General features: G+C 39.4%; 1 long non-coding RNA gene across 1 annotated transcript; it reads left to right on the top strand.

Moving 5' to 3' along the window:
* Nucleotides 1-12,918: 12,918 nt before the first annotated feature.
* On the top strand, nt 12,919-14,031 carry LOC111196739 (uncharacterized). The gene is made up of 2 exons (XR_002652226.2): nt 12,919-13,481; nt 13,856-14,031. It is a non-coding gene; the product is annotated as an uncharacterized LOC111196739 (long non-coding RNA).
* The last annotated feature ends 373 nt before the right edge of the window (nt 14,032-14,404 follow it).

The raw sequence follows: 14,404 nt of genomic DNA, 5'->3' as shown, positions 1-14,404 counted from the left end.
AGGTGGCACTGAAAAAGAACAAGCAGAGTTAAGGGCCTTACTTGGTAAATATTCAGATGTGTTCGCTGTTGGAGATGATGAGCTAGGCTACACAGAAAAGGTGAAACATGAGATTGTGTTAGTTGATGACACTCCAGTGAACCTTCCATACCGTCGTATCCCACCGACCCAGTACAAGGAGGTCAAAGATCACATTTCTCAGCTTCTAAGGAAAGGAGTGATTCAGGAGAGTACCAGCTCCTATGCTTCACCTGTGGTAGTAGTAAGGAAGTCTGATGGTAGTATACGACTCTGCGTCGACTATCGTAAGCTAAACTTAAAAACTAAGCGAGACGCATTTCCTTTACCTCGTATACACGAAAGTTTTGATGCTCTGAGAGGTGCAAAGTTCTTCTCATCTATAGACCTGGCTAGTGGATACCACCAGGTGGCAGTACATGAACGTGACCGGCACAAGACTGCATTCACAACCCCATATGGGTTATATGAACATTTACGCATGCTGATGGGGGTTGTAAATGGACCAGCTACATTTCAAAGGTTGATGCAGGCAACTATGACTGACCTAATTTTTCAAATAATTTTAGTATACTTGGATGACATTTTAGTCTTCTCTAGGACATTTTCAGAGCACGTTGAGAGATTAGAGACAGTACTGAGACGACTCCAGGAGACAGGTCTCAAAATCAAAATAGAGAAATGTCATTTCCTTCAGGAAAAGGTAAAATTCCTAGGACATCAGGTCTCCGCAGAAGGTATAGCGACCGACCCTGATAAGGTAGAAGCTGTGAAGCAGTGGCCAGTACCTACCACTCTGAAAGCTTTACGCTCATTCTTAGGGTTCTGTAGCTATTACCGAAGATTCGTGCAGGGGTTTTCAAAGATAGCTGGTCCACTGCATGATCTGGTAAATAACTGTCTAATGGTTGGACCTCCCTCTAGAGTAAATGAGCGATTGTTGAGCTTATGGAGTACTGAGTGTCAAACCTCTTTTGATGTTTTAAAGGAAAAGCTGGTTATTGCTCCGGTGCTCTGGTTTGCAGACTTCACTTGCCCTTTCACTGTAGAGACAGATGCGAGTAGCCACGGTTTAGGAGCTGTCTTATGTCAGCAACAGGATGGTAAAAGGCGGGTGATAGCATACGCAAGCCATAGGCTTAGAAAGGCTGAACAAAATGACAAGAACTACAGCAGTATGAAATTGGAGCTTCTCTCCCTAAAATGGGCCATAACTGAGAAGTTTAGGGGATATCTGCTGGGTGTAAAATTTACCGTAATCACAGACAACAACCCATTATGCCATCTCAACACAGCCAAGCTAGGAGCTGTTGAGCAGAGATGGGTAGCACAGTTAGCTGCCTTTGACTTTGACGTTCAGTATCGCCCCGGACGGAGTAATAAGGCTGCGGATGCACTCTCTAGGCACCCTTTAGCAGGGGAGCCGATAATTGCCTCTGAATATTTGGAGTATGACGGTTGTGTGGCTATTTGTAATTTGATCCACAAAGGAACCACACTAGGGCAGGAACTAGTAGATGTTGGGCTGGAGAGGTGCGAGGTTCGACAAATTCGAGCAAGTGAGGCAGGTCACCCTTTGGCTGGGTTAGATCAGGAAAATACACCTACTTTACCAGGCTATTCTAAAGATGAGTTGCGTTCTTTTCAGGAGCAAGATCCTGTCCTCAGCATCTTTAGGTCCTTTTGGGTCAGAGGGAAAAAGCCAAACAATAAGGAGAGAAGAGACTTGTCTAAATCTGTACTGTCACTTCTGAAGCACTGGGGTAGAATTAGAGAGCAGGATGGTCTACTGTACCGAGTGGTGGAAGATCTGAGACAAGGTGAATGCAATCAGTTACTGTTGCCAGCTTGTTTAAAAGTACAAGTTCTTGAGAGTGTACATAACTCTATGGGTCACCAGGGCATAGAGAGGACAATGCAACTGTTAAAGCCAAGATGTTTTTGGGTTGGGATGTATGAGGATGTTGAGCAGTGGGTAAAGAAATGCCAACGTTTTGTACTTACCAAAATGCCTCAGCCAAAGATACGTCCACCTATGCAGTCATTTTTGGCTACCAGACCATTAGAGGTAATTGCTATAGATTTTACTCTGTTGGAACCAGCTACAGATGGTAGCGAAAATGTTCTGGTTATCACAGATGTGTTCACAAAATTTACACAGGCTTTCGCGACTCGAGACCAAAAAGCAGACACAACAGCAAAAATACTTTTAAAGGAATGGTTTATGAAGTGCGGTGTGCCCGAGCGTCTGCATTCAGACCAAGGCCGTAATTTTGAAAGTGAATTGATTGCTGAACTTTGTAAACTGTATGGTGTAAAGAAAAGCCGTACCACTCATCACCCTACCGGAAACGCCCAGTGTGAGCGCTTTAATAGGACGCTACACGATCTTTTGCGCAGTCTCCCTCCAGACAAAAAGCGCCATTGGCCTGAGCATTTATCTGAAGTTGTGTACGCATACAATGTGACCCCTCATGCCACAACGGGGTATTCCCCTTATTTACTGCTTTTTGGAATTGACCCGCATCTGCCAATTGATGCTTTGTTAGGACAGACTGCAGATGTATCAGCAAAAGCTGACTGGTTAGCTGCTCACCAAAGGCGACTGAAAGAGGCACATGCTCGAGCTAAAGAATATTCTGAACAAAAAGCTGCCGAACGCATAGCTTTCCAGAATGACAAAACCTATTGTCCACCAGTTGGTGTTGGTCAAACTGTGTATCTCAGAAACAGACCTCAGGGACGAAATAAAATACAGGATGCCTGGCAATCTATTCCTTACAGGGTAGTAGAAATCCAAGGGACCACTTACTCTGTTGAGCCAGTAGAGGGAGGCCCATTGAAAAGGGTTAATAGGGTTGACATTAGGCCCTTTGTATTTACTCCCATTCCTACTCCTAGAAAGAAAAGCAATCTTCCTAGATCTGAGACGACTGCTGTTAATGACACTGAGTTAGATCCAGAATGTATTGAGGAGGGTGTGGTTTTGGAGGAGATGAGTGTTCCAAGGTTGCAGATAGAAATGGACCGTCATGCTGTTCCCTCTAATGACAGGACAGAGTCAAATCCGACCAGTGTTGAGGTTGGTCCTGAAGCAGAGACAGTGGAATCAGATACTGGGTCCAATCTTGAGGTTCACTCATTACCTGTGCCTACTCCTCGTAGGAGCAAAAGAACTAATGCAGGACATCATTCTAACCCGCATCATGAACCCAGATCCATATTAGAGTCCGTCCCACTTGACTCAGTGACAGTTTCACAAATTTTATCCAGCTTGGGTACAGCATTTTTCAGAGAAGCTGTGAAAGAGGTAAAGAAATCTTATGAGGTCACCGAGGACGTTGACTCCTGAGCAGGGGAGAATGTAGCCAGGTGGTGAATTGAGAATACACCTTTAAAATGTGTGTCTGTAACTTTAAGAAACACAATCAGAAGTGTCGTCACCCTGAGAGAGGAAAGGGAGGAGCTAAGAGCATGGTAGAGAAGGAGGCTCAAGCTGCAGTGAATGGTGGTGCTCCATTTTAGGATTCATCCAGAGCCATCCTTATGAAATATAAGGTAAAAATCAGGAAATACTGAACAATATAAGGTTTAGTTGGCCTATAACAGTAGTAGATGCCTATATTGCCTTTCTAAACATGTATTTTGGGATGAATCACAACCAGATGCGGGCAGATGGCATTGTTTCTGTGGGGTAGTGTGCTCCTCGTGGTCAAGCCTTGTATTTTTCTGGGTTACAGAAGCTGTTTGTCCAAGTTCTCTTGATGAAATGCTCAAATCTTGTTGAGTAAAGCTGAGTAAATCGAGGTGAGCTTAAAAACAAATATAAAAAGAGCTCTGTTAATGGTATGAAGGTGGTATTAATGTTATTTATCTATTTTCTGTAATTAGTGCCACTACCAAATACTGTACTGTGTTCTAAGTTGGGGTTTTACAGTGTATTAATTTAATTTTTATTGTTTTAAAATCAACTAAATCAGAATAAAATACCCGAAAAACAAAAAAGTTCTTTTGTCATTTGGTGTGCATCCTTTCCCCGGTGACACTTATAAAACCAGAATTTCTCTCCAGTTCAGGATGGCGTTTTCTCACCAAGTATGTTTCAGTTTGCCATTTGGGTCACGGCACAAGTTGTTAGAAATTCGGCCTTCAGGAACCAGGGGCCTCATGTACTAAAGGTGCGTACGCACAAAAACATTGCGTACGCCATATTTCACGCTCACGGTCTGATGTACTAAATTTGACTTGAACGTGTGAAAGTGCGTTCCCCCACGGAAGTTTTGTTTTGGGCGTACGCCTTTTTTTTGTGCGTATGTATTGTGTTTTTGTCATTTGGCGACACTTAGAGGCGATGCATTGAAATTACAACTTTTAAGATATCCTTTATGCACACATTGAAGTAAGCATTATTGGGTAAAATAAAGTAAATTAATCAGACAGTTTCATTGTCTTACAGAAATAATCGTTTAACGTGTTTCCACTTAGCCTAGATCAGGTTTGCGCTGGAGTTGTTGGAGATGCAGCGTTGGCATTACTGGAAAATACTGCTAATGGCCGAATTCATTGAGCGCGCATTTTCCGTGACCATTATGTTTTTTTGGCCCATGATGATGACTGGCTTATAAGCAGTTTTAGATTTCCAAGAGCATAAGAAAACAAGCTGAGTGCGTGACGTGTGTCTTTTTGGTAGGCAACTCATTTAAAGCATTTAAATGAAAGCATTTATCTTAGAATAATAAAACTTAAAACATGGGTAATTATACGCTATGCGTATATAATATTATTATTATTGTTATTAATAATAATAATAATAATAATAATAATAATAATTATTAATAATAATAATAATAATAATAATATAACATTATACTCTGCGTAATTGAGGGAGGAGTCGTGGCAAGTGTGCTGCTTTCGTGCATTTGCGCTTGATTTCAAGTTGATTGTGATGTACTAAGAGAAAGTACGTGGAATTCTGCCTACGCACGGTTTGATAAATCCGGATTTTTTTGTGCGTACGGAACTTTTCAGATCTGAGCGTACGGAACATTTTAGTAGGAAGTCCACGCAAGTCTTAGTACATGAGGCCCCAGGTGTCTGATTCAGGAGTCAGGAGACGGCTTGAGTTGACTTGAGTTTATTGACACGCACAGAGAGTATGAGTACAGCTCATTGGATCCTGCTTTGAACAATGCAGGGTGTTCACTTTAATGGGGGGTTTCAAATTAGCATATAAACGATGAGGGTCCATGCAGAGACAAGTGGTCAGTTGTAGTGGTCAGATAGTGGAGGATTGACACCTCAAGTTTTGTAGCAGACCTGATGAAGCCACAATTGGGGAATAGGAGAGGGTGAAAGAGTTAAAGTATAATTTGTTATGGGCAGAATTCTATTAGTGGGAACACAGATGACAGGGTGGGGCTAAGGCAGACACAAGACAATAACACAGGGCCATGTGCTTTAACATTTTTATCAAAAAGTTGCATGACCTGACCCACATCTTCATCATGGGTAGAATGTCACATTTAACATGCTGTATTGGCTTTGCTAAAGACCAGTAGAGCCAGGTTATTGACCTCAGTGAAGCTGGCCCCTATTATTAGAAATGAAATAAAAATATGTCCATTGGTTAGTGCTACGTTTGTGCTGGTTTGTGCAGCAAAAATTAACGTTTGTGCTGTTATCGTTTTTGAGATATTAAACATTTAATTTTCTCACCTGTTATGTAACCCAGCCCCTCATTTGTGGCCAAATCGCACATTTATCAGTGTGGTTAGTGCTCACAAAAAGGCACTCAGAACGGTTAAAAGGCATTAACATGGCAGTCTGTTAAATATATGCTTTCATAAGTGCAGGAGCAATTTTTACCATGGTAAATAAGTTTTTACCATGAACAGTCATGTCACCTGAAGACATTCATCTGTGCTTTATTAGATGTGTAAATAAATATTGTTTTTCCTGTAGCTGAATACCTGAAACATTTATTTTTACAGCACTGCTGAATGAGACCACTGTGGTTTGGGCTGTATAGGGGGGCTGGATAATGCCACCCATTAAATATTTATTCTAATAGCACAAACCAGTACAAACACAGCACTAGAAAAACAACACCACTTTGATGAAATCTGGCCTTACCATAAAAGGTAATACATTAAATAGTTTAATATCTCAGTAATGATAACAGTAAATATAATGTTTAATATCTCAATAATGCTAACAGCACAAACACTAATTTTTGCTGCACAAACCTGCACAAACGTAGCACTAACCAATGGAAATATTTTTATTTCATTTCTGATTATATGAGGGGCCAGCTTCACACCTATTCAATATTTTTTTCCTAATAAATTAAAATGAAAACAGCACAAACACTAAATTTTGCTGCACAAACCTGCACAAACGTAGCACTAACCAATGAGACCACTTTGGTGCAATTTAGCCACAAATAAGGGGCTGTGTTACATAACAGGTCAGAAATTAAATGCTTAATATGTCAATAACAGTAAATATAATGTTTAATATCTCAATAATGCTAACAGCACAAACACTAATTTTTGCTGCACAAACGTAGCACTAACCAATGGAAATATTTTTATTTCATTTCTGATTATATGAGGGGCCAGCTTAACACCTATTCAATATTTTTTTCCTAATAAATCAATAACAATAACAGCACAAACACTAATTTTTGCTGCACAAACCAGCACAAACGTAGCACTAACCAATGAGACCACTTTGGTGCGATTTGGCCACAGATGAGGGGCTGGGTTACATAACAGGTCAGAAATTAAATGTTTAATATCTCAATAAGGTTATCAGTAAATATAATGTTTAATATTTCAATGATGATAACAGCACAAACGTTAATTTTTGCTGCACAAACCAGCACAAACACAGCACTAACCAATGAGACCACTTTGGTGCGATTTGGCCACAAATGAGGGGCTGGGTTACATAACAGGTAATAAATATAATTTTTTATATTTTAATAATGATAACAGCACAAACGTTAATTTTTGCTGCACAAACCAGCACAAACGTAGCACTAACCAATGAGACCACTTTGGTGCGATTTGGCCACAAATGAGGGGCTGGGTTACATAACAGGTCAGAAAATTAAATGTTTAATATCTCAAAAACGATAACAGCACAAACGTTCATTTTTGCTGCACAAACCAGCACAAACGCAGCACTAACCAATGGACATATTTTTATTTCATTTCTAATAATATGAGGGGCCAGCTTCACTGAGGTCAGTTCTTGTTGTTGGGCAGATGCACCTGCTATGTTACACACGTTAAACTGACTTTAAAAAAAAAAAAAAAAGATCAGCGTCGTGGTTTTTCTGAAGACCTCACTGCACTGTGTTTGTTTTTATTGTTATGCCTAACAACATGTGCTTGCAACATGTGGTCAAGGAATGTTGCTTTGCAGAAAATGGTCATGGTTAGGGGAGATTTAGGTCGACTTTTTGGCATGTCAGTTTGACTGTTCTGTCCAACTTTTGTAGGACAGGATACAGTTTTCTGAAGGAGCCACCATTAATCCTTCCCAAAGTTAAAAGCAGACTGTGCATGGTGGCAGCAACTGAACATCCATTTTTCCATATGCTCCACTCTAGCGATCCACAGTATCTTAAACTGAATACAATTCTTCTAGAAAACAATGGCTGGAATTTTCTCAATCGTTGTTGAGTGGAGATACAATTGATCTCATAGGGATGGTCCAGATGAACCTGCATAATTTGGTCCTTGGACAGCAGCAGCTTGATTTTTCAAACTGGCATCAGCAGTGTAGTGCCTTTCTTCTCCAAATTTGTCTTGAATACTTTCACAACATCCAAGCTTGTTTGCTGTCACCTTGCCTTCCTGAAAAAAATTAAACAAACAAGAAATTCAGAATTCAGTTCTGATCGTTTTCTTAGTTATAGTTATAGCTTACTTATATTCCGCATGCTTCTTGTTAATGCAGGTCTATGTGGTTCTAGGTTCAATGCTATAATTCACTGAAATACAGCTTCTTATCTGTAGCAAAAACTATATATATATATATATATATATATATATATATATATATATATATATATATATATATATATATATATACACACACAGGGATGACTCACACTGGATAAACATATGACTATACTTTACAAATGAATACAGAGAAATAAAGCAGTAATCGAGTCACAGAAAATACAGTGAAAGAAACCTCTCACTTACTTAACCGGACATGTTACCGCAGCAGCAGCAGCCTGTGAGGTTTATTTAGCTAGTGTTAGCATTAGCTAGCTTTATAAACCCCACAGGCTGCTGCTGCCATGGTAACTCTCAGCACAGCACTCTGTTACCAAGGAGCCTGTGGGGCAGCTCAGCGCTGTTTACCAGGTAAAATACTGGGGCTGTGCTGGGAGCTTTAGGTTCCTCTCTTACAGATACATGAAGCATGGCTGCATGTCGACGGGGACAGGTGAAAGGGGAGAGGTGGGGCGGTATTATTATATTGACTGATTTGCATATATGCGTAGCATGGCTTTACATCACCAGGGGGGGGTGGTATCATTGATTGATTGATTTGCATATTATACTAACAAAAGTCTGCATTAACGTCATCCTTGCCTATAGCACAGTTGAACCTGTGAGGGCGCTGCAGAGGCAGAAATAATCATTATAAAAGCGTTTTTTAAAGGTTAGAAAAGGTTTCCAAAATGTTTGAGCAGGTACGGTGTGTTTTTATGACTTCAAAGGAACACATTTCTGCTATTAATGGGGAAAAATATGGATTAAGGTTTAGTGGCTCTTTAAACAATAGCTTCTGTAACTGCTGAACTGGAGATCAACTTTAAGGTGGAGCAGATTATTTTAATAAGAAGTCAGTTAACACTAAAATGTTTTTAAAAAATTTAACTGCAACTGTATCTCTAATATATTTGTTGCACATTTTAAGGTGGAATGGAAATAATGTGGAATAAGAATCCAACACAGGCACTAAATAAACAATAAATAAGCACAGTTGTATACATAGTACTACAACATACGGTCACGGCTTAGCCCTGTCTCATGTCTCTCTGTGTTTTCCCCACGTGACCTGTGCTCCTCTGTGTCTCCTGTCTCAGTAGTTTTCCACCACATGTCTCATTTGTAGCTCCGCCCCTTCCCCAGGTGTTTCCTATTCTAGTGTGTTTCCTGTTTGTTAAATAGGTCCCCTGTGCCACTTGTCCTCCGTCGGTCTTTGCACTAACCTCTGTTGTTTTGTCTTTGTGTTTCTCCGCGTTTCATAGCCCTAGTTCTTGCTCCGTGTTTATTTCTTGTTTAGTTTTCTAGTTTCTTGTTTCTTCCTCGTTTCCCCAGCTCCCTGCTTAGTGTTTAGTTCCTTGTTGTTTCCCTGTATATAGTTTCATTTATTTAGTTCACTCCCTTGTTCCTTGTATATATCTCCCTGTTTTATGTTTAAGTGTTTACTTGTTTCTCGTTTCTTTGTTTATTTATATTTATTTATTAAATTATTCATTTATTTCACCCTACCTGCACTTGCGTCCGTCTCCTTGTCTCCCTGCCTGGGTCAATTCTTGACACATACCAGCTTACATTAATAAAATATATATTATAAACCTAATCATTGAACCGGAAATGATTAAAACATCACAACAAAGATATTTATTATAATATTTATAGAGAGAAGAATACATATTTGAGCTTAATTTAGAGTTAATACAACATTCTTTCTTTATCATTTGGTATATATATTTAATCAGTACTGTCCAACTAAACATACTTTCTTTTTTGGCTTTAATAAAATTGCTATGTTATCTCAACTTAATAATTTGATTTAAATTAACATAAAATTTAAGTCAACCAGGTTACTTTTGTTTTTTTAAGTTGAATCAACAAATAAGTTGATTGTAATCAATCCATCCTTTTTCCTGTTTATTTATTACATTACATTACATTTGGCAGACGCTTTTGTCCAAAACGACTTAGAATAGTGAAGTACAAAAGTAATAGAAGGTAAAACATCTTTAGATGTGAAGGAGGGGAAGAAGGAGGGGAAGAAGGAAATGAGGTTAGAAGTAGTTAGTGTGTTAGAGGTGTTAGGAGAGTAAGTGCTCTTTGAAGAGCTCTGTCTTCAGGAGTTTATTAAAGATAGTGAGAGATTCTCCTGATCTGGTAGTGGAAGGTAGTTTGTTCCACCATTGGGGAACTCTGTATGAGAACAGTCTGGATTGCTTTGTGTGAGTGTTTGGCAAACCGAGGCGACGTTCATTGGAGGATCGCAGTGGCCGGGAGGTAGCGTAAGCCTTCAGGAGTGATCAGTGCAGGTAGGAAGGAGCTGTTCTGTCATCACCTTGTAGGCAATTGTAAGAGCTTTGAATTTGATGCGAGCATCAATTGGTAGCTATTGGAGCTCAATGAGCAGTGGGGTGATATGTGCCCATTTTGGCTGGTTGAAGACCAGACGTGCTGCTGAGTTCTGAATCATCTGGAGTGGTTTTACTACACATGCCGGAAGGCCAGTTAGCAGGGCATTGCAGTAGTGGAGGCGTGAGATGACGACTGCTTGTACCAGCAGTTGGGTGGCCTGTTGTGTCAGAAACGGTCGAATTTTATAAAGCGCAAAGCGGCAGGATCGAGTAACTGAGGCCACATGGTGCGTAAAGTATTGGTTAAAAATGCAAAATGACAAAACGTTTCTTTATGAAGCTACCTTATATCTTGCAGTTATGCATTTTTAAATGTATTATTAACAGTATTCTATTGCCATTTTAAAATGTTAATTTCTGGCCTTTGGTTTGATGTCCAGATGTTTGATCTATGGATTTCTTTATGATCAAATTTAAGGCATGTGCAATACAGATTGTGTGACGGTTTATTTAACATTCCTACGCATGCCATCATATTAGGTGCTCACCTTCACCTCAGCCAAATTCTTAGCAGAATGAGACTTTTTGAATTTCCTTGCAGAAAATACCCACTCCCTGCAGAAAAGTTGATATCATTGATGTTCACTGAATGTAAGTGATTGTGGAACTGGGATTGTGAGAGTGCTTATGTAACTGAAAGACAGGAAACAGATGGATCGAATATCAATTATTTATTTTATTCAAAACAAGAGGCTTTTTTTTTTTTTTAACAGTGTTGGGGTGGCGTTGATTCCTTTTCTTAGACACAGTTTCCCCAGCCTTAGAAAAGGGCACAGAGGAAGCCAGAGTGCATAAAAATGTAAGTGCTAGCTGACACAATTGAGGAAATTGTTGTTTTTGTTTGCTCCAGTATAAAAGTGGATCTTCAAATCTTGCCAGGTTTACCTCAGACAAGTAACAATCTACTTCAATTAAAGCATCAGCTGTTGCATGTGAGCTCTGCCTGCTTTGTCCCTCCTATAAGTTTACAAGGGAAAAGAAAATCTACTATTAATGACACTGATATTTGACATTTTATAATATTACTTAACCTGAATAAGGACTTAATATTGTCTGAAGATTGGCCTGTTTGTGAAGTCTTTGGTTACTACAGGGCATAGCACTAAGATTAGAATCTGTAATTCCTTCACTTTTACACCCAGGTCGAATAGGTCGACCCATCTGCTTCTGTACTTATCAGTGTTTCTTTTGCCGTTGTGCTGGTTCTGAAATATGTAACCATCCTGCTGCATTTTGCTCGAACCTGATAAAGACCTGGTACTTCATCAAATGATCAACATCATGGTTTAGTGGAGAGATACAAAAATGTGTGGTGCAGGGGTGTGTGCATGTCCAAACTCCACACCTAAGACTGCTGGCACATCCAGCTGCCCGCAGGGTGCGTGTTCTTAAAATTTAGAAATCCTTGCAACAATGCTGAGATGTTCAAAATAAATCAAATTAAAATCCAATTTTTCAGGCATTCTTTATTCCAGCGCCCCACGTTGGTTTTATCTCCCCTTAAACATACAAGTATATACTAGTATTTGACACCACTTAAATAAATCTAATTGCATTTTACATTTCTTACATTCATTTTTTTTATTGACATTTAAATATCCATAATATAAACATGCATCATAAGAATAAGTGTGAATAATCTGATTAAATTATTTAATCCATTGAAACCACAAAAAAAAAATTGAATGTTCAATTTTTAGTGATACAAATATGTAAAGTATGTTTTTTTAACCTCCTGAGTTTTTTTAAAGAAACTATTATTTATAAAATATTGCTTTACATTTTTTTAGCTGTATTACTAATTAAACTATAGATTATTTTAATAATAAGTAACAGTATTTACACACAAATTAAAAAAATAATTGTGGGGCATAATGCAGACACAGTTCTGGAACCAAAGACACTCAAACTCAGTTGCCTCTTCTGAGTGGTTTCACTGGTTTCTACAGCCACGACCCGGTGGCTCCATCTATTGGTGGATTTGCCATCTTAAACTTCCCACAGATGCCTGACATGAAAGAAACACAATTCATTTGCAATTAATGTGTGTGTGTGTGTGTGTGTGTGAGAGGCAGTGGCGTGCACAGACATTTGGGAGGGGGGCAAGTGCTCAGGGGGAAAAAGGGCACTTTTTAGCGCACGTGGAACACTTCATTATAAAAAAAAATTACTCGCACATGTTGAATGAAATTTTACTTTTATTTGTAACATTCTCTAAAAATGAGTTTTTAATGGAAAAATGTCACTCCACCAACTGATAAAATACATATACAATATTAACTATATACAGTCATTGTTAAGTCCTTCAGTTAACTTCTGTTTACCTTCCACTGTCTTTAAAGCAGCATCCTCCTTGGTGCCAGGTGTCACGGGTGCCAAATTAATGTTTTTTAAGGTGACTTTTAATTCATTGTACTTTTATTTTGTTGGGCTGCCGCAGCAAAGGCAATTTGATTAAATGTGGCTCAGCTGCGGCTTGTGAACTTGCGCGTTTGAGCGGAACTATTTAACAGACTCACACCAGCCCATCGGGAGAGCGGAAGTGCAGGACCAGGGACGCCGCACGCGGACGCGGTTGGGGGCTCTCACCAAACACACGGCAGTGGAGAAGCGGAGCGGAGCGCTGACTGGGAATGACTCGCGCTGACTGAACTGGGATTCGAAGGAATCGAGTGGCCGCTGGTTGAATCACTGATCGAGAAGGTGAATCGGTGAGGCTGCGCTGGCTGGGGGAAGGGTGTGGATTCGACTCACCCTTCCACAAAGTTGAGTTTATATTCTGAGTCAGTTCTGAACAAGTTGCTGTCTGTGGGAAACGGGGCGGCTTTCTGTTCATGTTAGTGTTTGCCCTGTGTCTGCTGCAGCGCGCTGGGAAGCCACGTGTGTATGAGAACGTGAGAGACTCTATTGCAGCGGCGTTTGTCTGCTCCAAGAGGCGTTGTGAGGAGAAGGAAGGGTGAGAACGATCACCCTTCCCTAAGTTAAGTGCTATTTCTCCCCATATTTTGAGAATTCTACTCTTGGCTCACCACTAATATTAGTTTAAGTACGTTTTATATTTTTTTTGGTTTATTGATTTTGTTTACTTTAAATTAATAATAGAATTTGTTTTTTTTCTATTCTGGCTTCTGGTTATATTTAATTTGCTATTTACTTATTATTTTTGTGAAGAGTGTGTGGGTTTTGCTTTGGCTTTCAGTTATATATTAATTTGTATATTTGAATTTTGGGGTGATCGAGTGTGCAGTGGTGGGAAGGAGTGAATATTTAGTGTTTTACCAGTTCTAGCCAGTAGAGATTTGTTCATTTGTTATTTGATTTATATTTATTTATAGTGTGTTTATGATTTAACTAAATTCCAAATTATAAAATTTAGTGACTGCTTTTGTTTGTTTCTTTCTTTTTTTGGTGTGTTGTCAGTGGTGAAGCCAACAAAGGACTGAGTGGACTGTGGATTGTTTTTACTTCCCTCCTTGAGCTGCTGCCAAGGTTTTGGACTTCTGCATGGACTTTTGGAGTTCTACAAAATCTTATTTCTTAATCTCTTTTAAGTAGATCTTATTTTTCCATTGTTCAATAAATGATTGTGAAACGTATACCCTCTCCAGTGTATTACTGTTGGCTTTACTGATCCCCAAGGTGTATAGTTTTTTTAAATTGGGTTAAGGGATATTTTGGCCCATTTTAAACGAGGCCGTGACGCATGTCTTTAAAGATGTTGATGACCTCGCTGTGTTTTATTCCAATGTCTTTTTCAATGGCAAGCAAGAGAAGGTCAGAGAGCCTTTCTTCACCACACAGGCTTCTTAGTTTACTTTTGATGATTTTCAGCTTGGAAAATGATCTTTTAACTGAAGCAGTCGTCACTGGTAATGTTGCATATATTTTGATCATTTTGACAAAGGCAGGAAAGATCAGCTGGCCATCGTTTTCCTTCAGAACTGAAAATATTTCTCTTAGGTTCTTTGA

This window comes from Astyanax mexicanus, chromosome 18 (assembly GCF_023375975.1).
Source record: "Astyanax mexicanus isolate ESR-SI-001 chromosome 18, AstMex3_surface, whole genome shotgun sequence".
NCBI classification, from domain to species: Eukaryota; Metazoa; Chordata; class Actinopteri; order Characiformes; family Acestrorhamphidae; genus Astyanax; species Astyanax mexicanus.
The sequence above is the reverse complement of the archived record's forward strand: the minus strand, read 5'-3'. Positions and strand labels throughout refer to the sequence as shown.